The following is a 20,456-nucleotide window of genomic DNA, read 5'->3' as shown; positions in this document are numbered from 1 at the left end:
GAAATATTTTTTAAGGTCTAAATCATTTGACATTGCAAGTTGAGATATGTAGCTGTTGACTTAGTTTGCTAACTGGTTTGCTAAATTTTTAGTTTGCTAATGAGTTTGCTAAAAACTTTAGTTTACTAACCAGTTTACTGACTGCTACTAAAATTTCATTAGTTTGCTAATTTATCAGAGCTGTTCAACTTCGCACAAAAGGACAAAATAACGGCTATTTTGTCTTGGGCAGTGTGTATAACGTTCTAAAAGGGTTTCAAACGGTCTAAAATGATTTGGGACTATAAATACACATTCTTCACTTCATTTACATTTGATGAAAGCCTACATTTGAACTCCAACATTGATTTTTCATTTATTGCTTTCATTCAAGAGCTTTAAAGATTTTGAGCTTCCATTGGCAAATCAACTCATCTCTTCTTTATAGTTTGATTTGTATTGAGTAAGAGTGAGTGTTCCAACATTGAATTGCATTTTTGAGAGGTTGTACAAGCACCTATTGAAGCTTGAGAGAGAAAGTGCTTGTGATAGCACTTGTGAAGGTTTCAAGCTACCTTGGTGAAAGCTTGGTGTTGAAAAAGTGTAAAGGACTTTTTGTCTCTTGCCTTCAAAAGAGCAAATAGTGGAGAGAAAACTCAAAGAGGGTTCTTTGAGAGAGTGGATGTAGGCTAGTTAAGCCGAACTACTATAAAAATCGTTGTGTTTGATCTCTCTAACCTTGACCTCCTTATTTTTGTGCAATTTAAATTTTTCTTGCTATATATGATATTGAATGTTGCTTGAATAGATTGAGTTGATAAATTTGTGGATATATTGAGTGATTTGAGAAATTAGTTATTCATTATATGATGCATGCTTTGTTAGTTATTGCCATATACATTGATTGAGGCTTGAATTGCAACTTAGGAACACATTGTTGAAGCACATATTACTTTCATTTTATATAGAGAAGCACCTAGTTGAACAAAGCCGCAATTTTTTATTAGGCTACAAGCAAGGGCCGAAAAATTGTTAAAGTCCAATTCACCCCCTCTTGGACTATTTTGGGACAACATGACCTCTTTTCTTTTTTTTTTTTTTTTTTTTTTATGTTGAAAGCGATAGATGAATTTTAATTTAATAACTTTAAAGTTGCCTTCACAAGAACACGTGCCTGCTGTCCAGAAACCATATCCTTCCTGAACAGCTGTCTAATTAATTAAAAAATAATATTTTTTGTTCAAAAATAATCCACCGTTGAATATTTTATCCCTATCTGACCCTCTTCATAAAATCAGATCGGGTCTATCGGAGAACACCACACAAAAATCTCCGCCATATAGTACTTTCTCCTGCTCTCTTTCTCTCCTTCTCATTTGAGTTTTTCTTAATTTGTTAGATGTAGCCTCTACTGATCTGTTTACCATATATATATATATATATATATATATATATATATATATATATATACCAACCAGCTTCTTGATACCTTGGAACCAAAAAAGGATATAGAAGAAGAGAGATATAACAGTAAAAGATACATCGATTGCGATCGACGAGTGGCGGTCGGAGGCTCTGGGTGAGTGCGTTCCATGCTATGCTTGTCAATTGAACAGTTCTTTTTTGCTGACTAACCTTTCTTTCATTATCTGTTCGACCTGCTTGAATAATATAAGTTTAGCACTTACGGGAAATGAAAAACCATAACTAGTTGTTAATCTCTGTTTGTTTTGCTGAACCAGACAACCAGTGATGGGTAAGTGCCTCTTTCTTTTTCATGAAAAAATAACAAAGAAAGTATAGTTATCATACCGTTCAGAACTTTACCCGTTTACTGGTTAAATCACTTTGTTATTAAAAAATTAATTAATTAAATATTATATTTACTAACAATATTATTTTTCATTTTCCCTTAATATATGTTAATCCAATGGGTATAATTTCATATGCACAGTGTTTAAAAAAAAATCATATGCATAGTAAATAGGGGCCTGCTAAATAATTATTTAGAAAAAAATAAAAACTAAAATACTTGCATATACACACCATTCATAATTAGAAAAATTTTCCTTAATTTGTTCATGGGAATTAATTAAAGAAAGATTTTGCTTTGGTAATTTGAACAATAGGGCAAGTCTCTCCTTTGCCATGCTTCCTCATTTGTGTTGTATGAGGTGATCAGTAGATATGGGTTCTCTCACAAATGATTGGCAAATGCAGACTCAAGAGGTAGGGAACTGGAATTATTAAGATTAATTCCGACTTTTAAAACAAATTATTATAAGTCAATTTATCGTTATTGTTTATATAAAAAAGCAATATTTTGAATATATTCATTTGTAGGCATTAAAAATAAATTAATTAAGTTATTTTTTTTCAAAAAAGTAATATTATATTGATAGTATTGCTAGGAGTCGTGCTGATGCATGACTGAGACTAATTCAAATGGCCAGGACAGACAATGTTTTGTCATTTCCTGGTTTGCCTTTAGGCTTTGTTTTACAAGTGGGAGCAACAATGTAATGCAAATTAAATCACTTGAATTTTGCATTCTATGGTACAATTGAGGTATATCCATACTTGCACAATTGCTTGTTGGGGTTTGTTGTACTGTAATTGATCTGTACGTGGAGCTTCTGAAACCAATATGCTATATGGACCTTTTTGTTTGTAGCTAGGTTTATTAGGGCCAAGTGATCCATCTCTGAGCTTGCCAAATTTAAACGAACTTATTATTTTAAGGTCGAACAGGTAATGAAAGCTGGGTATTGGCTAAGAGACTGCTCAATTTGCAAGGCTTTCCATGGAATTCGACGCCCCTTATAGCTGCCCTTTGGCTCTTTTTTTTTTGCCATTCCTTTCAAGAAGAAGGTAAGAGCATAACATTTCTATTTTCTAGCAGAAACCAAATTATGTGGCTCCAGCTACGTTCTGATGAAATTGCAGAACGCTGATCTTATTTGCTTCCCGCAAAAGAAGAAGCCGGTGTAAGAAAAGAGTGTGTTCAAAACGGTGCGTTGGGTCCATAAATGAAACCGGGCGTTTTGTTAACACAAAACAAACCATTCGAGAAGCACTGATAAGAAGATCCAGAGAAGCTGTGCAATTGCAGATGTAAAGGGTTCCGAGAAACATTATTTTGGCGGGAAGATTAGTTAATTAGCTGGCTGGATAATTCTAGATAGTGTTGACTTTTCTCATTCTTGTAAAGTAATATACAAGAGACAGTTATTTGTACAGATCAAATCAGACGAATGAGAATCATTTTTATTCTCTTATCTATCAAGTTTTCTAGTTAGTTTCTATTTTCGTTCATGGTATCAGAGCTCCGCTTTCCTGCGACTGATTGCTGATTCTAATCTCATCGATTTGATAGTTAGTTCATCTGGATTTGATTGAAGATGGCTGGATCCATGGCTCATGAGAACTGAGATCAGCTGTCGTTGCAGAGTTCTGATCATCCCAGTATGAATCTTGTAAATGCTCCATTAACCGGTGAGGATTATCTTGCTTGGAGTAGATCAATGTTAATAGCACTTAGGGCTAAAGATAAACTTGGATTTATGATGCATGCATTTTATATCATCATTTAGGTGTAATTTTTACACATAATTTATCCATGTTCATAGCTATTACTATAAATATTAACATATATTTAGTCAATTTTATAATTTTACACTTCTTAATTTAATTTATAGAATTTATTTGTTTTGTAGGTTAAATTTGGAGAAATTTAGTGTATTTTGATTAGAGCAGCTATTTGAAAGAAATTAGAGTTGAATTGCAAAAATATTTTGAAGTTGAGTTACCCGCGACACAACCGATTCAGCTTATGTCGTTTTTACTGAAAATGGCTGACGTGGCATTTTCGTTCCTCTGATTTAATACCTCACTTTCTCTGGAATCTTCCATCTTTTTACCCATTCTAGGGTAGATCTCTGAACCATATAAAAGCCCCTTTATCTATTTCTTTCCATAAGGAGAGAAAGAGAGAGATTTTTGGCAAGAAAGAAGGAGAGAAAGAAGGGCACGTCTGGTTTGGCAAGCAGCAGCAGAGGACATTTCTGCAACTCTCCAGCAGCTGATACTTCATCATTCTACTGGGTTTTTCTATTCGTTAGATTAGTTTTTCAATATTTCTTCATTTCTACACTTGGGTTTGTCTTGAAACTATGATTTGTGAGTAGATATTTGAGATTCTAGAGATGGGTTTATAAATATTGCTTTGTATTGTGGTTTTGAACTGATTTAGTCATTTAAATGAGATTTGTTACATTTTGATTTATTGCTTGTGAGCTTGTTGCCTTACTTGATGAATGGGCCCTCATTAAGTTAAGCTTTAATCTTTGACAGATGGACTGAAAAGTGAATGTTTGGGATAAATAATCTTACAATAAACTTAGTTTTCTTGGTGTTAGAGATAAGCTAAAAGGATTAAGGGGACTTTCCAAAATCAATTAGAGCTTTAATTGGGTTTTTGTTAGGTTTGAAATATCGTGAAAACATGGTTTGATTTAATGAATACCAACTTTGAAATGCTTGAAAAAGGTTTCAAAGAACTAAGAATTGATTTCCCTCAAAATTGCAATTCTCATATGTTTGGCTAAATTGGGGATAAATCACATGCAAACAATATTGAAAACCTATCTCTAGAATCACTTTAATTTTTATTGAATTTAGATTTAATTCCTCCAAATTTCATAAATAGCAATTTCAATTTAAATTTTGGTAATCTAGTTTAATTAATTTAGTTAATTGTTTGATTTAGCTTAAATACCTCAAATACCAATCTTAAATTTTAAATTTCATTTTTAATATCTTTAAATTTTACCATTCTAATTAGCTTATCATTTTATTTCCAATTTAAGCACAATTCCCTGTGGGAACGATATTATTTTTAAAACTATACTACTGTGACCCGTGCACTTGCGGACACATACCAAGTTTTTGGCGCCGTTGCCGGGGAATTGTTTATTTTTAAGTTGGATTTTAATTATTTTAAGCTGATTAGAATTTTTATTTTCTTTTATTTTCACTGCTGTTCCTTGTGTTTTTCAGGTACTTTTCTTGTTTATGAGACAATCGAAAAGCACAAGTGATATTGAATTGTTGTTCAACCCTGAAATTGAAAAATTCTGTCGAGCCAATAAAAAGGAATGCAAGAGAAGAAAGGAAGCAGAAAAAGAAGAAGAACAAAGATTTGAGCAAGAGGAGACAATTAAAAACATGGAGAATCAAAATAGAGCTATTGGTGGAGATAATGGAGGAAATGAGCAAAATAGGCAGAATGAAGTTATTAATCAAAATGAACCTCAGAGAAGATCCATGTTGGATTATGCTTTTTCTAGATGTGCAGATGTGAGAGATAATAGACCTATCATTGGAGCTAATTAATTTGAGTTAAAGACTGGTCTCATTCAAATGATTCAGGATTCACAATTTGGAGGTAGCCCACTTGAAAATCCTCATTCTCATTTGAAGAAATTTTTGATGATATATGGCACACAAAGACAGCCTGGAGTTTCAGATGAAGTGTGTAACACCCCAAAATTTTAAATTTTATGAGCATTTTTGGTATTTTAATTTTATTTAAATTTTAGGAATTTTTTTGAGATTTTTCGGATTTAAAAATCGGGTTCGATTTTCCGAAAATATAAACTTTGATGATTTTTAAAAATTAATTTAAAGACCACGTGGCAAAACTAAAAATATATTTGGAGTCTACGTATTTTTCTGAGTTTTCTGGAATTTTTTTGGAATTTTTGGACCTCGTTTTCGGTCCCGAGGCAGAGTAAAAATTCAAAATTTTGTATTCTGAATTGAACCGGCCGAATCGAACCGGACCGGATTGGACCGGTCGAATCGGACAGGTCTTCTTCTCTTTTTCTTCCTCGCGCGCGCGGCGTTTCGGCTTCCCCGGCCAAAATCCGGCCGATCCGGCTACCAATTGGACTGGGTCTTGTGTCTAAAATCATCTACTCGGCGAGAGCTTTCCATAGACACCAAGAACGCCGAAATCCATAGAGCGGTTTGTCCAATTTTTGCTCGGGAAGATTTTAGCCCATTTCGACTTTTGGGCTAGATTTCTCGAAAATCGTGAATCCCACGAGAAAACCGAGGGTACCAGCACGCTCCACTCGTTGAGAGCTTCGCAGCGACATAAATTTCAAATTTTTCCGACACCGTTTTTCGGTGGGTCCCACGGAACTTCGCAGTGTTTTTCCGAGCATTTAATGAGCTTAGAAAATTCTGAAAAAATTTATTTACTAACCCCCGTGTTATGGGCTTCGTGTAGGTATCCTCAATTCGAGGAAATTCGACAGTTGACCGGGTCCACGAAATTCTGGCCAGACAGACCCGTTACCGGAAAAGTCTCCGAATTGCACCGAGGTTTTGGCTAGCCCCACATTGAAAAATGTCCCGAGCGCGTTCCCGAAGTCGGAATTGGCAAAGGTAAACCCGAACCTTGTTTTTTCGTAATTTTCTAGTGCTTAAATAGGATTAAAAATCTATAAAATATTCGTGGTAGCTTAGAAAATTATGATTCTTTTTGCAATAGCTTAATAATATTGCTAAGGACCGCGGGGCAAAGTTTTAGAATTTTTAGAGCTGATTTGGGCAGTTTTTGCAAATATGGTCAATTATAAGGACTAAATTGAAATTTTACATATTGTGATGGATGATTGATTTGATGGGCCCAGGAGGGGCTGTGTGATGGGATTGAGTTGTGGACATATGGATTGTGAATATAGAAGTGTGCTTTGAGCCCTTTTGCTGGTTGGGTAGGTCCTAGGTATAGGGAAGACTCTGCTGGATTTTCGGCACGACTTAGGACGTATTTGGTCTTTTCTTTGTTTGTATTGAGTCAAATTTATTAAATGATTGTAATAAAAATTGTCAGGTGAGCCGGGACAGCCTTCTTCCTCCGCCCAGCCGCCTCAGTGATCACCGTCAAGTCTGTGAGTAAAATATTAATTTTAATTGTAATTTCGATATTATTATATGTTCAGCATGCCCATGCATCACTTATATGCATATAATTATGTAGTAAAAACTCTAGGCACGATTTATGTTGCATTGATAACTGTTAAAGTGCCATGAATGTTGTTGCGGTAATTTGGAGCAGTGTGCGTGCGTTGGCGTGCGTGTGATGTGGTGTGGACTATGGATAGGACGGGTAGTCACGGCTTGAGTTCTTCGCTGGGACCCGATCCTTCGAGGGGTAGTCACGGCTTGAGTTCTTCGCTGGGACCCTCGATTTGGTTATTAAGTGGAAGTCCGAGCTGAGTTCTTCGCTGGCACCAGGTTGGATTTAAGAGAGCTGTATAGGGGATCAGCTCCCATATATTATGATTGATGCTACAGGGTGCGTGAGTGCTCCAAATTACCTTTTTGATGCTATGATGTGAATTTATTGCTGATGTTGCATTTCATTCCACAGGTTGCATTAGTTTTAGATAGTTATAGAGATTAAGGTTGAAATTGATATTTTACTCTCTGAGTCGAACGCTCACTCCTGTTCAATATTTTTCCAGGCCACAGGAGGATATTTTTGAGGTTAACCTGCTTCCTTTCCTCGCAGGTTATTTATCAATATTTGTGTAATTTTATTTACTCCTAGAATTTCCGCATGTGTTAGAAATGTTTATTTGATTTGGGTCTGTAAACTAAATTATTATTGTGGACCTGTAAAATTATTATATACATGTTTGATGGACTGGATGAGGGAGCTGAGCTCCCATTTATTTTTATGATGATATGAGTATGTAGAGGGTGAGCTGAGCTCCCCAATGGATTGTTTATTGTGTTTACAGGTCGGGTGAGTCAAAAACTCCCCGTTGGTAGGTCCATTTTATGGCCGGACTCTGTCCGGTTGGTTTCTTGAAATTGGGCCCAAATGGGCCTTAGAGTTGGATAAATGAATAGTTAAGGCTTACTACGGGCCTCGGGGGCTTTAGGCTGGCCCAGGTCCTAGTACCGGTCCGGCCCATAGGTTGGGTCGTGACAAATGATTCGGCTCACCTTATTTCCATTCTCTCTTCGGGATTCAGCATTAGAGTGGTATGACTCACTTCCACAAGCTACTATAGCTACTTGGGAGCAGCTATCTCAAGCTTTTCTATCTCAGTTTTTCCCACCTGGGAAGACCAGTCATTTGAGGAATTTGATGGTAGCTTTTAAGCCAAGGGATGATGAAACTTTGTATGAATCTTGGATGAGATTTAAGGAGCTTGAAAGGCAATGTCCTCATCATGAAATACCCAAATGGATGATTGTTCAGAATTTCTACACTAGAGTTACTCCAGCCATAAGAAACACAATTGATTCACAAGCAGGAGGAGATTTCATGAGAATGACAGGTGAAGAATGCTATGATTTATTAGAGAAGATTGCTCATAATACCCATTTATGGGGAAATCCTAGAGCACTTGAGCCCAAGAAGGCTAGGATTTATAAACTTGACTCAGTTAGCTACATGAATGCAAGATTTGATCAGTTGACTCAGCTTCTTAGTGATTTTTGCATAAAGGCAACAACCTCAACTCCTACAACTCTTGCAATAAGTTGCCTACACAGATGGAACCCAAAGTTGTGGAATTGATTACTCTTCTTATGGTGATGATTATTTGCAAGAACAAGCTGCTTATGCAGGAGGTTATCAATAGAAACCTATGGGAAATTCTTACTCTAATGTGAACAACTCAACATGGAGACCACAAGCAACTTTTGCTCAACAACGTCAAAGCTCAAATTATGCTCATAACCAGCAGTATATGCAGTAGAATAGGCCTCAACTTCAGCCTCAATTTCAGCCCACAAGGCAACCACAACCTGGATATCAAGCAAGAGCACAACAATCCCTTCCACCTCATGAACCGAAGCCAACCTTGGAAAGCATCATGGAGAAATTTTTTGCTGAACAAAGCAAGATGTATAGAAAATTGGAGGAAGAAATGCAACACATGAGACAAACCATGGATCAATTACAAGTTCACAATCGTATGTTGAAGACTCAATTGGCTCAACAAGCAAGCTCATCGGGAAGTAAATCCTATAGCAAACTACCTAGCCAACCACAAAACCCTCATGAACAATGTAAGGTTGTGACCTTGAGAAGTGGTAAGAAAGTTGGTTAAGAGAGTGAAAACAAGAGAGAAGAAAAAGAGAGCACAAAAGAAGAAAATTCAGTTGAGAGCAAGAAAAATGAAAAAGAAGAAGAAAGCAAAAGTGAGCAAGATGAGGGAGAGAAACCATACATTCCACCTGAGCCTTACAAGCCCACCCTTCCCTACCCTCAAAGATTCATCAAGCATAAGCTAGACAAACAATTTGGCAAATTCCTTGAAGTGCTAAAGAAGTTGTATATCAATGTGCCATTCACTGAAGCACTATCCCAAATGCCAAGTTATGCTAAGTTTTTGAAGGAGATTCTTACCAACAAGAGAAGGCTAGAAGATTATGATACCATCAACTTGGGAGAGCAATGCAGTGCTATAATTCAGAAGAAGTTACCTCTCAAACTCAAAGATGCGGGTGTGTTTTCCATCCCTTGTCATATAGGTGATAATTGTGTGGCAAATGCCTTATGTGACATTGGGGCTAGTGTTAGCCTAATGCCTCTTTCAATATATGAGAAGTTGAATATGGGAGAGTTGAAGCCCACAAACATGTATCTTTCATTAGCTGATTGTTCAATTAAGTATCCAGAAGGCATTCTAGAAAATGTGCCTATCAAGGTTGGGAAATTCTACATTCTGGTGGACTTTGTCATTTTAGATATGGAAGAAGACACAAAAATTCCTATGTTATTGGGAAGACCCTTTTTGGTAACAGCTGGTGCATTAATTGATGTAAAGGGTGAGAAATTGACACTTAGAGTGGGAGATGATTAAATGATATTCAACATTAATCCAGCCATGAAAAGGAAACATGAAGAAGTTGAGTCTTGTTTGCGGGTAGACATTATTGATGAGATTGTTTAAGAGCATTTCAGAAAAAGCTATCTACAAGACTCTCTTGAAAATTGTTTAGTCCATGGTGGGAGCATTGATGATGACAATCACAACATAGCTGCTTTTGCACAACACTTGGAGAGCTCTCCACCACATCTTGAAGCCATAATTTTTCAGCTTGAAGAAGTGCAAACTTTGGAGTTTAAACCACCATCATTAAAGGTAGAGGATGCCCCAAAGGTAGATCTTAAACCTCTTCCTTCCAACCTCAGGTATGCTTTTCTTGGACCAAATGGAACATATCCTGTTATAATTAATGCATCTTTGACTGATATTGAGAATGAAAAAATTGTTGAGAGTTTTGAGAAAATATCGAAGAGTTTTGGGTTATGCAATTGATGATATAAAGGGAATTAGTCTAACAGTATGTATGCATAGGATTTTCCTAGAGCCAAATAGTAAACCTTCCATTAAACATCAAAGAAGATTAAATCCTACAATGAAGGATGTTGTGAAAAAGGAAATCCTGAAATTACTAGCTGCTGAAATTATTTACCCCATTTCTGACAGTGAGTGGGTGAGTCTTGTGCATGTTGTACCAAAAAAAGGTGGGGTGACAGTTGTTAAAAATGAGAATAATGAATTGATACCCACTAGAACTGTTACAGGTTGGAGAATGTGCATAGACTATAGGAAGTTGAACAATGCTACAAGAAAAGACTATTTTTCCCTTCCTTTTATGGATCAAATGTTAGAGAGATTAGCCAAGCATTCTTTCTTTTGTTACTTAGATGGATATTCTGGTTTCTTTTAAATTCCAATCCATCCTGATGACCAAGAAAAAACTACCTTTACCTGTCCCTATGGCACCTTTGCATATCGAAGGATGCCATTCGGATTGTGTAATGCACCTGGCACCTTTCAAAGGTGCATGATGGCCATTTTTTCTGATTTTATTGAAGAAATTATGGAGGTCTTCATGGATGACTTTTCAGTATATGGAACTAATTTTGATTCATATTTGACTAATTTGTCTAAAATCTTGCAGAGGTGTGCTGATAATGATCTGGTGTTGAATTGGGAGAAATGCCACTTTATGGTCCAAGAAGGGATCGTTTTAGGGCATTTGATCTCAAATAGGGGAATAGAAGTAGATAGAGCCAAAATAGAAATTATTGAAAAAATGCCCCTTCCAACCACTGTCAAAGGAGTGCGGAGTTTTCTTGGACATGCCGGGTTTTACCGGCGATTTATTCAGGATTTTTCTAAACTTGCTAAACCCTTAACAAATCTTTTGAATCATGATGTTAAATTTGATTTTAATCAGAATTTTATGGTTGTTTTTTGCAGGTTAAAGACGGCATTAACAACAGCTCCTATCATGCAACCCCCGGATTGGACTTTGCCATTCGAAATCAAGTGTGATGCAAGCGAGTTTGCTGTTGGAGCTGTCCTTGGCCAGCGAAAAGATAGAAAACCTTATGCCATTTACTATGCAAGCTGAACCCTTGATGAAGCTCAAGTTAATTATGCTACAACTGAAAAAGAGTTCCTTGCGGTAGTATTTGCACTCAATAAATTCCGTTCTTATTTGATCAACTCAAAGGTAATAGTTTTCACTGATCATGCAGCAAATAAGGTATTTAATGAGCAAGAAAGAAGCTAAATCTAGGTTGATTAGATGGATTTTGTTACTTCAAGAATTTGATTTAGAAATAAGAGATAAAAAAGGTGTTGAGAATGTGGTGGCTGATCACCTTTCTAGGATAAAAACCGAAAATAAAAATGATGATATTGTGCCAATTGATGAGTTTTTTTATGAATAAGCAGTTGTATGTGTTGAAATTTGCACTTCCATGGTTTGCTGATATTATGAACTACTTGTTTTGTGGTGTCTTGCCACCTGATTTATTTTGGCAGCAAAGAAAAGATTCTTGCATTATGTTAAATTTTATTCTTGGGAAGAACCTCTTTTGTTTAGGAGATGTAATGATGGAATAATTAGGAGATGTATACCAGAGGAAGAAATAAATGATGTTATTTACCATTGTCATTCCTGTAAATATGGTGGTCATTGTAGTGTCTCAAAAACTATTGAAAAAGTCTTGACATCAGGTTTCTATTGGCCTGATATGTTTAATCATGTGAGAAACTTTGTAAGCAAGTGTGATAGGTGTTAAAGGGTAGGCAATATTTCCAAGAGAGATGAGATGCCCCAGCAGTCCATATTAGAAGTTGAATTGTTTGATGTGTGGGGAATTGATTTCATGGGGCCATTTTCATCCTCTTATGGGAATAAACATATCTTGGTAGGGGTGGACTATGTATCTAAATGGGTAGAAGCTATTGCTACACCTACCAATGATGCAAAAGTTGTGGTGAAATTTCTAAAAGAATTTGTTTTGACCAGATTTGGTGCCCTACGTGCCATAATCAGTGATGGTGGTAGCCATTTTTGCAATCACTAATTTAAAAAATTGATGAGAAAGTATGAGGTAAAGCATAGGATTGCCACACCATATCACCCTCAAACAAATGGCCAAGTAGAAATCACAAATAGAGAACTTAAGCAAATCTTAGAGAAAATTGTCAACAAGTCTAGAAAAAATTGGTCCCTTAAATTAGATGATACTCTTTGGGCATATAGGACAGCCTTTAAAACCCCCATAGGAACTATACCTTATAGGTTAGTTTTTGGAAAATCATGCCATTTGCCCATAGAGTTAGAACATAAAGCTTATTGGGCCATAAGAGTAATCAATTTCGATTTACAAGCTGCTGAACACAAAAGACTTTTGCAACTTGATGAGTTAGAAGAATTGAGACTTGATGCTTATGAAAATGCTAGGATCTATAAAGAAAGAACTAGAAAATGGCATGATAAGCACATCAAGAAAAAGGACTTTAAAGAAGGAGATTTGGTTCTCTTATTCAATTCAAGATTGAAATTTTTTTCAGGAAAATTAAAATCAAGGTGGTCAGGTCCATTTAAAGTTGTGAAAGTTTTCCCTCATGGTGCTGTGAAAATTTTTGGTGAAAAGTCTGGTAATTTCAAGGTAAATGGGCAAAGATTGAGGCATTATTCAGTTGGTGAGCCAATTGAGAAGATAGCAACCTGCTATCTCTCACATTCTCCATAAAATTTTGATTGAGTAAGGTCAAGCTAAAGACCTAAACTTAGCATTTCTGGGCATAACCCATAATTTTTCATTGATTGTTTATTTCTTTCACATATATTTGTTTTAAGTTTTTTCCATACTCTTTATTCAGAGTTTGACATTGTTCTAATTTTCTTGTGCAGATGGGATATAATTCATTGTAAGCAAATAAGCATTAAAATTTTTTTTTTTTAGTTCTAGCTTTAAATTTCAGCTTTAAATTTTAGTTTTAAATTTGTTCACTTATAATTTTCATCTTTCTATTATTGATTATTTTCTGGTAGATCTTGCTAGGCTCATTGCCCTTTTTGTTAATTTTCAGAGAAAAATTTTCTAAACTTTGACATCTTGGTTTAAAAAGGAAATTATTTGAATGTGAATATGTGAATTGGTGCTTTGAAAATTATTTTTTATGAGTATTTGACGAACATAACAGGTTGAGTGATTAGAATTCATGTTATGAAGGTCCAATCATTTGAAATCTAATTTGTTTCAATTTTTCAGGTACTATGTAATTTTATCAAATTTGGGTAGCAGATTTCACAACCTGCGGCACAATCGATTTTGGTTGTGTCGTCGCTTGTGTTCACTGGGCGCAATTTGGGCAGAATATTTCACAACCTGTGGCACAATTGATTTTGGTTGTGTCGTCGCTTGTGTTCACTGGGCGCATTTTGGGCAGAATATTTCACAACCTGCGGTACAATCGATTTTGGTTGTGTCGTCGCTTGTGGTCACTGGGCGCATTTTGGGCAGAATATTTCACAACTTCCAGCACAACCTTTATCCTTGTGTTCTAACTTGTGTCGTTTATTTGGTTTTGCAGGTTGACAACCCACTTCACTAGAATGGGCCTGCAACCAACCAAAGCCCAAAAAGCCCACTAACCCATTTTGATATATATATATATATATATATATATATATATATATATATATAAACTAACTAAACCAAACCCATGGCCCGTAGACTAAACCCATACCCAACAGCCTTTACCAAAGCCCAAAGCCCATAGCCCATCACTTTTACTCCCTAACCCAAACCCATACCCTATAACCCCATTCCTTCCTTCCTCCTCTCGGCATAACCTCCGACACAACCCCACTCCTCCTCTTCGCCGCAACCTCCGCCACCCACGATCCAAACCAACATTTTTCTCATTTGTTCTTCTACTTCATCGCATTCTTCTTCTTTTTCGGCCCCTCTCTTCCATTTTTGACATGCCCGATTCCCCTCTTTCCTTCGAAAACTCCCCTCCCCATTCCTCACACCCTACGCCGCAACCTCAACCCACCCAACCCATGAATGCTAACTCGTCGGCAACCCATTCTGGTGATGCCCCTATTGCTACATACAAGAAGAAGAAAGCAAAGAGTATTAAGCCACACAAAACCACAGGCGGCACTAAGAGAAAGAAATCCGAACAGCCCACAGCCTTAACGATCCAACGCCACTTCCGTGCACTGGTGCTCGTCGTGGAATCCCGAGATCAGCGGTAAAGCGCCCAGGGAAATCTAAAGGTAACTTCGCTATTCCTTCATCTGTGCCTACTGCCAAACAATGGGTATTGCCTACTGCCGAAATGAAGAAAAATAAGACAAGAATTGAAACTAGGGAAATGGTTCAGACTCGATATTTGGATGCGTTTACACTTAAATCTTTGAATATATATGATGAAATGCAGAATTTGTTGGATGCTTTGGGTTGGGTGAGATTTGTTCATAAACAGGAACTGGTTTACCCCACTCTAGTGCAGGAATTCATGGCCTCCCTGTCCACTAGTAAGCATAAATATGAATTGGATAATAACTTGACAATCAACTTTAGATGCCTCGGTCAAGATAGGGTATTGTCCATGGATGATTTTCATCATATATTCGGGTTCCCCACTGATGGTTTGATTAAAATGCCTACCAGTAGAAGGGACTATAATGGGCATGAATTTTAGCAGCAAATAGCACCCTTAGCAGGTGTTTTTAAACCTGGGCACAGTAAGGCCTCTAAAATTGAGAGTCACTCCTTGCGATTGCTTCAAAGATTAATTGCAAATACAATTTTAGGAAGAGGAACTAGTGTTGGTACAATGTCTCAGTATGACTTATTTTTTTTGTAGTGTGCCAAAACTAGTAAAAAGGTTTCACCTGGTTATTACTTTTGCCGTCATGTGCTCCGCCAAACTACTAGGGGTACTGGTAAGATTGTGTTTGGAGGTTTGGTCACACCCATTGCACATTATTTTGGTTTTGACCCTCAAGTTCATAAGTGTGCTGCCGTCACAACTGGCTTGCTATATTTGGATGGACCTCATTTGGCCAACCAAAAATTTTGTATTAAAAATGAGGCTACATAACTTTATGAGATTTCGGCACCAACAGCAACACCACCAGGCTCCCCTACTGCAATTAGCTCCTCCTCATCATCTGAGCAACCATCTGAGCAGCCTTATGCACAACCTCCACGCCAGGCTCCACCAGCTGCACAACCTGCTTCATCAACAGCTTCTGGACCCTCCATGGCAACCCTTCTGACATTTATGGAGAATCTCAGTGATGAGATCTACTCCTTTCGGCAAATGACAGATGTCTCTTTTCAAACATTAAGGGATTTAGCTGATATATATTTGGATAGAAGTGCTGAAATGCAAGACGAGTTGAAAGCCATGCGAGCTAAGCTAGAGCAGATAGAAACTAACCAGGCACTCATTTTGAGCATTATTTCTCCACAGCAACCACCAAAAGCACCACCACCTCCACAAGATGGCAAGGGCAAAGGAGTTATCATTCATGACTGACCAACTTTTATTTTCAGTTTACATACCTCATGTCTTTATTTTAGTTGCTTAATTAATTAATGTTTTTAGTAGCCTGTTTAATTAATATTTTGCTTGTGTTGCTTTTCTTTACTTGAAACATTGCTTATTCAGTATTTTTTTTAGTTCCTCATAAAGTATATATTTTTTTGAATCTTTAGTACTTTGCTCACTTGCTATGATATGCTACTTCGGAATTTTACTTGATGGTTATATTTTTGAGCTTAACTTTCCTATTTCAACCTTTTGAGTTTAATTGCTTTAATGGATTCCATTCCACTATTTCTTTTGTAATGAGTGCAACAGTTGTCCAAATTTTATTTAATTAAATTGGCTGCACCTTCAATGAGGTAACAATTCTTATCTCAGCTTGTGTCATTTTCAGCACAAGTTGTGCTACCACTTATGACACAGGGTAATAATTCTTTATGCACATATTAGCCACCTACTTTCTGCACAATATTTGAGAGAACCCATTGCACATATAGTTATCCCATTTCTTGCAATCTTTTAACATTGAGGACAATGTTCATTCTGAGTATGGGGGAAAGGGTAAATTTTTTGCAAACATTATTTTTCCTTTTCACTTGCATATAGTGATATACTCATTCATTACTTCATACTTGTACATATTCACATATATACACTGCATATAGCTCCATACACTTAGTTATGCGTACTTAGTTGCATATAGGTTCATTATACATTCATACATTCATGCATTCCATTTATTCATTTAAAATTTTTGGATTTTTTAAACCAGTCTTTGAATTCCAGAAGCTGCTTATTCAAGCAATCCAACTTGCCTTTAGATGGTTAGTGGAATGAAAGTTCTAGCTGGGTACAAAGTCTTAAGCATTATTTTTTTCTTAAGCATTATTCTTTCTTAAGCATTATTCTTTCTTTTACTTAATATCTGAAAATTAATATATTTATCTAGGTATGCAGATTCTGATTAGTTATTTTGAGTTTTGAGTGTCTGAATAAGCCTTTAAGGAAGAAAATGGTCATTGTCGTTTCACCATTCCTAGAACAAGTATCTTAGATCTTTCAAAGTGAAATTTTTAACTTGCATTTGATAAGAATATGATTTAGGCATTCCTTCATATTTTTAAACCTCACATTTAGCCTTAACCTACCTTAATTTTATTTCAACCCTTGCAAACCCCCTTGAACCTTAATTCCCTAATTTCTTTGAAACCCAAATCATTTACCTAGCCATAAAACCTAAACACTACCACCTATTTATGAGAATAATATTTTAGCAATTAAGTGCATAAATAATAATAATAATAATGATATAAAAAAAAAACTTGGAGGATTGAAACATCTTGAAAAGTGCTAGAGTAATCGTGAAAAGTTGATAAAAAAAAGGGGTCACCAAAATATCCCAAAGGTAATTTTGGTTGTGACATGAAATAGAGACACATACAAAATAAAAAAAAATTAAAAAATAAAAAAAAATATAAAAAAAATATAAAAAAATAAAAAAGTATAAAAGTAGTCCCTTTATATAATCATTGTGATAGCACTTGAGATTCATCATGAATTTCTTTCCTCTTGATTTAAAAAAAAAAAATGGATGCGCTTTGAGTTTTATGATTAATATTATTCTCATATTTTGTTTGCCTTATTCCCTTTCTTTGTTAACCACAATTTTACCCTATTTGACCCCATAACAACCCTTAAAAAGACCTAATGATTCTTTGAAAAATGCTTGTTACATTAGTGGAGTTAGATCTTTTATGCTTGCATATGGATTTTGCAATATAATCTTCCATACATTACTCACCATCTAATTGAGACACATTGGCTATCTATTTCATTTAGGTTTGTTTTGGCATAATTGACTCTTGTAGCTGGTTGGTATTTGTTGCTTGGGTTGATTGGTTAATTCTTAGCTATTCTGTAATTATTGAGAGTGATTGCTTCATTCTTTGTGCTTCGCTGGTGGGAATTTGGAATGTTGGTGGCTAGAGGTAAGTTGGTGGTTTGGATTAGTGATTTTTGTGTTTTCAAAGACTGATTTTATTCCCTTCCAAATGAGTTTTAATGAAATTTTGCTTGGGGACAAGCAAGAGTTTGAGTATGGGGGAATTTGATGCATGCATTTTATTTCATCATTTAGGTGTAATTTTTGCACATAATTTATCCTTGTTCATAGCTATTACTGTAGATATTAACATATATTTAGTCAATTTTATAATTTTACACTTCTTAGTTTAATTTATGGAATTTATTTGTTTTGTAGGTTAAATTTGGAGAAATTTGGTGTATTTTGATTAGAGCAGTCATTTGGAAGAAATTAGTGTTGAATTGCAAAAAAATTTTAAAGTTGAGTTAAAGAGGCCGAGAGCGACACAACCCGCGACACAACCGATTCAGCTTATGTCGTTTTTACTGAAAATGGCTGACGTAGCATTTTCGTTCCTCTGATTTAATACCTCATTTTCTCTGGAATCTTTTACCTTTTTACCCATTCTAGGGCAGATCTCTGAACCATATAAAAGCCCCTTTATCTATTTCTTTCCATAAGGAGAAAGAGAGAGAGAGATTTTTGGCAAGAAAAAAGGAGAGGAAGAAGGGCACATCTGGTTTGGCAAGTAGCAGCAGAGGACATTTCTGCAACTCTCCAGCAGCTGATACTTTATCATTCTACTGGGTTTTTCTATTCCTTAGCTTAGTTTTTTAATATTTATTCATTTCTACACTTGGGTTTGTCTTAAAACTATTATTTGTGAGTAGATATTTGAGATTTTAGAGATGGGTTTGTAAATATTATTTTGTATTGTGGTTTTGAACTGATTTAGTCATTTAAATGAGATTTGTTGCATTTTGATTTATTGCTTGTGAGCTTGTTGCCTTGCTTGATGAATGGGCCCTCATTAAGTTAAGCTTTAATCCTTGACAGATGGACTGAAAAGTGAATGTTTGGGATATATAATCTTGCAATAAACTTAGTTTTCTTGGTGTTAGAGATAAGCTAAGAGGATTAAGGGGACTTTCCAAAATCAATTAGAAATTTAATTGGGTTTTTGTTAGGTTTGAAATACCGTGAAAACAGGGTTTGATTTAATGAACACCAACTTTGAAATGCTTGAAAAAGGTTTTAAAGAACTAAGAATTGATTTCCCTCAAAATTGCAATTCTCATGTGTTTGGCTAAATTGGGGATAAACCACATGCAAACAATATTGGAAATCCTATCTCTAGAGTCACTTTAATTTTTATTGAATTTAGATTTAATTCCTTCAAATTTCATAAATAGCAATTTCAATTTAAATTTTGGTAATCTATTTTAATTAATTTAGTTAATTGTTTGATTTAGTTTAAATACCTCAAATACCAATATGAAATTTTAAATTTCATTTTTAATATCTTTAAATTTTACCATTCTAATTACCTTATCCTTTTATTTCCAATTTAAGCACAATTCCCTGTGAGAACGATATTATTTTTAAAACTATACTACTGGACCCGTGCACTTGCGGACACATACCAATTTATTATCAATGTGTGAGAAATGATTAAAAGTGGACAGTATGGTCATCTCCTGGATTCTAAATTCAATCTCAAAGGATATAGTTGAGGCTTTTTTTTATGTGAAAACTGCTAAGGATCCATGGGAGGAGTTAGCTCCGAGATTCGGTGAGAGCAATGGGCGACAACTTTATTAGATCAATAAAGAGATATGTGGTTTTAATCAAGGAAATATGTCTGGACTTCACTAAATTGAAGAAACTATGAGACGAATTGACATGTCTGAGTTCATTACCAATCTGTAGTTGTGGAGCTGCTAAGAAATTAGCGCAAATGGACAATAATATCAAGGTTATTCAGTTCCTTGTGGGACTAAATAACTCCTATGACCATGTCAGGAACCAGATACTTTTCCCTTTGTGAATAGAGCATATATTCTATGGTCCCTAGCCCGGAGAAACAAAGGGAAGTCAGTACTCTTAGTGTTGATGGTGTGGATAACTCACTGGCTATGGTAGCAAAATCACTGAATTTCAAGAAGGAAAATATTGGTGCTAGTGGTAGTTACAAGGCTCAGTCCAAGAAGAAGGATGGGAACAGAAAATATGTTAATTAATATCGGTTATCACATACTTATCTAGAATTTTTTTTAAAGATTTTATTAAGCATAATTTAAAATTGAAATCAGTTGGATTAAATCCATTAGAGTCCTAGATTTTTCAGTGAAGGCAAGGAGGACATGAGATGTGCAAGGATGTAGAGATTGGATGAAAGGCATTATTTTCTTGGCCATACTATGGTTCTTCTACTCTTGGACCCTAGAAAAGGGCTTGGTGGGGCGATTCAAATCCAATTATGGATACCAGCAGTTCACATCTTGGAGTACAAAGCTGGGGGATGTATGGAACAAGCAGTTTTTGTAACTGAGAGATCTAATTTCTCTTCCTGGCAAGAAAACTTATTCTGAATAGCTGAAGATGAAGAAAAAAGGAAGAATGTTTGATCTTGCTCTTTTTATTTGGACACTGAACGGAGCTGTGTATACTGAGTCATGATACAATTTCGGAGGAAGATGATT

The 20,456-nt window shown here is 35.7% G+C and overlaps 1 long non-coding RNA gene and 1 other non-coding gene across 2 annotated transcripts; one reads left to right on the top strand and one right to left on the bottom strand.

Annotated features, from left to right (window-relative positions):
- The first annotated feature begins 1,266 nt into the window (after positions 1 to 1,266).
- LOC131173911 (uncharacterized) lies at positions 1,267 to 4,264 on the top strand. The gene is made up of 2 exons (XR_009144224.1): positions 1,267 to 3,474; positions 3,696 to 4,264. It is a non-coding gene; the product is annotated as an uncharacterized LOC131173911 (long non-coding RNA).
- Positions 4,265 to 8,131: 3,867 nt separating this feature from the next.
- On the bottom strand, positions 8,132 to 8,238 carry LOC131174299 (small nucleolar RNA R71). The gene has a single exon (XR_009144547.1). It is a non-coding gene; the product is annotated as a small nucleolar RNA R71 (small nucleolar RNA).
- Between the last annotated feature and the right edge of the window lie 12,218 nt (positions 8,239 to 20,456).

This window comes from Hevea brasiliensis, chromosome 15 (assembly GCF_030052815.1).
Source record: "Hevea brasiliensis isolate MT/VB/25A 57/8 chromosome 15, ASM3005281v1, whole genome shotgun sequence".
NCBI lineage: Eukaryota > Viridiplantae > Streptophyta > Magnoliopsida > Malpighiales > Euphorbiaceae > Hevea > Hevea brasiliensis.
This window is presented reverse-complemented; position numbering and strand designations above follow the sequence as displayed.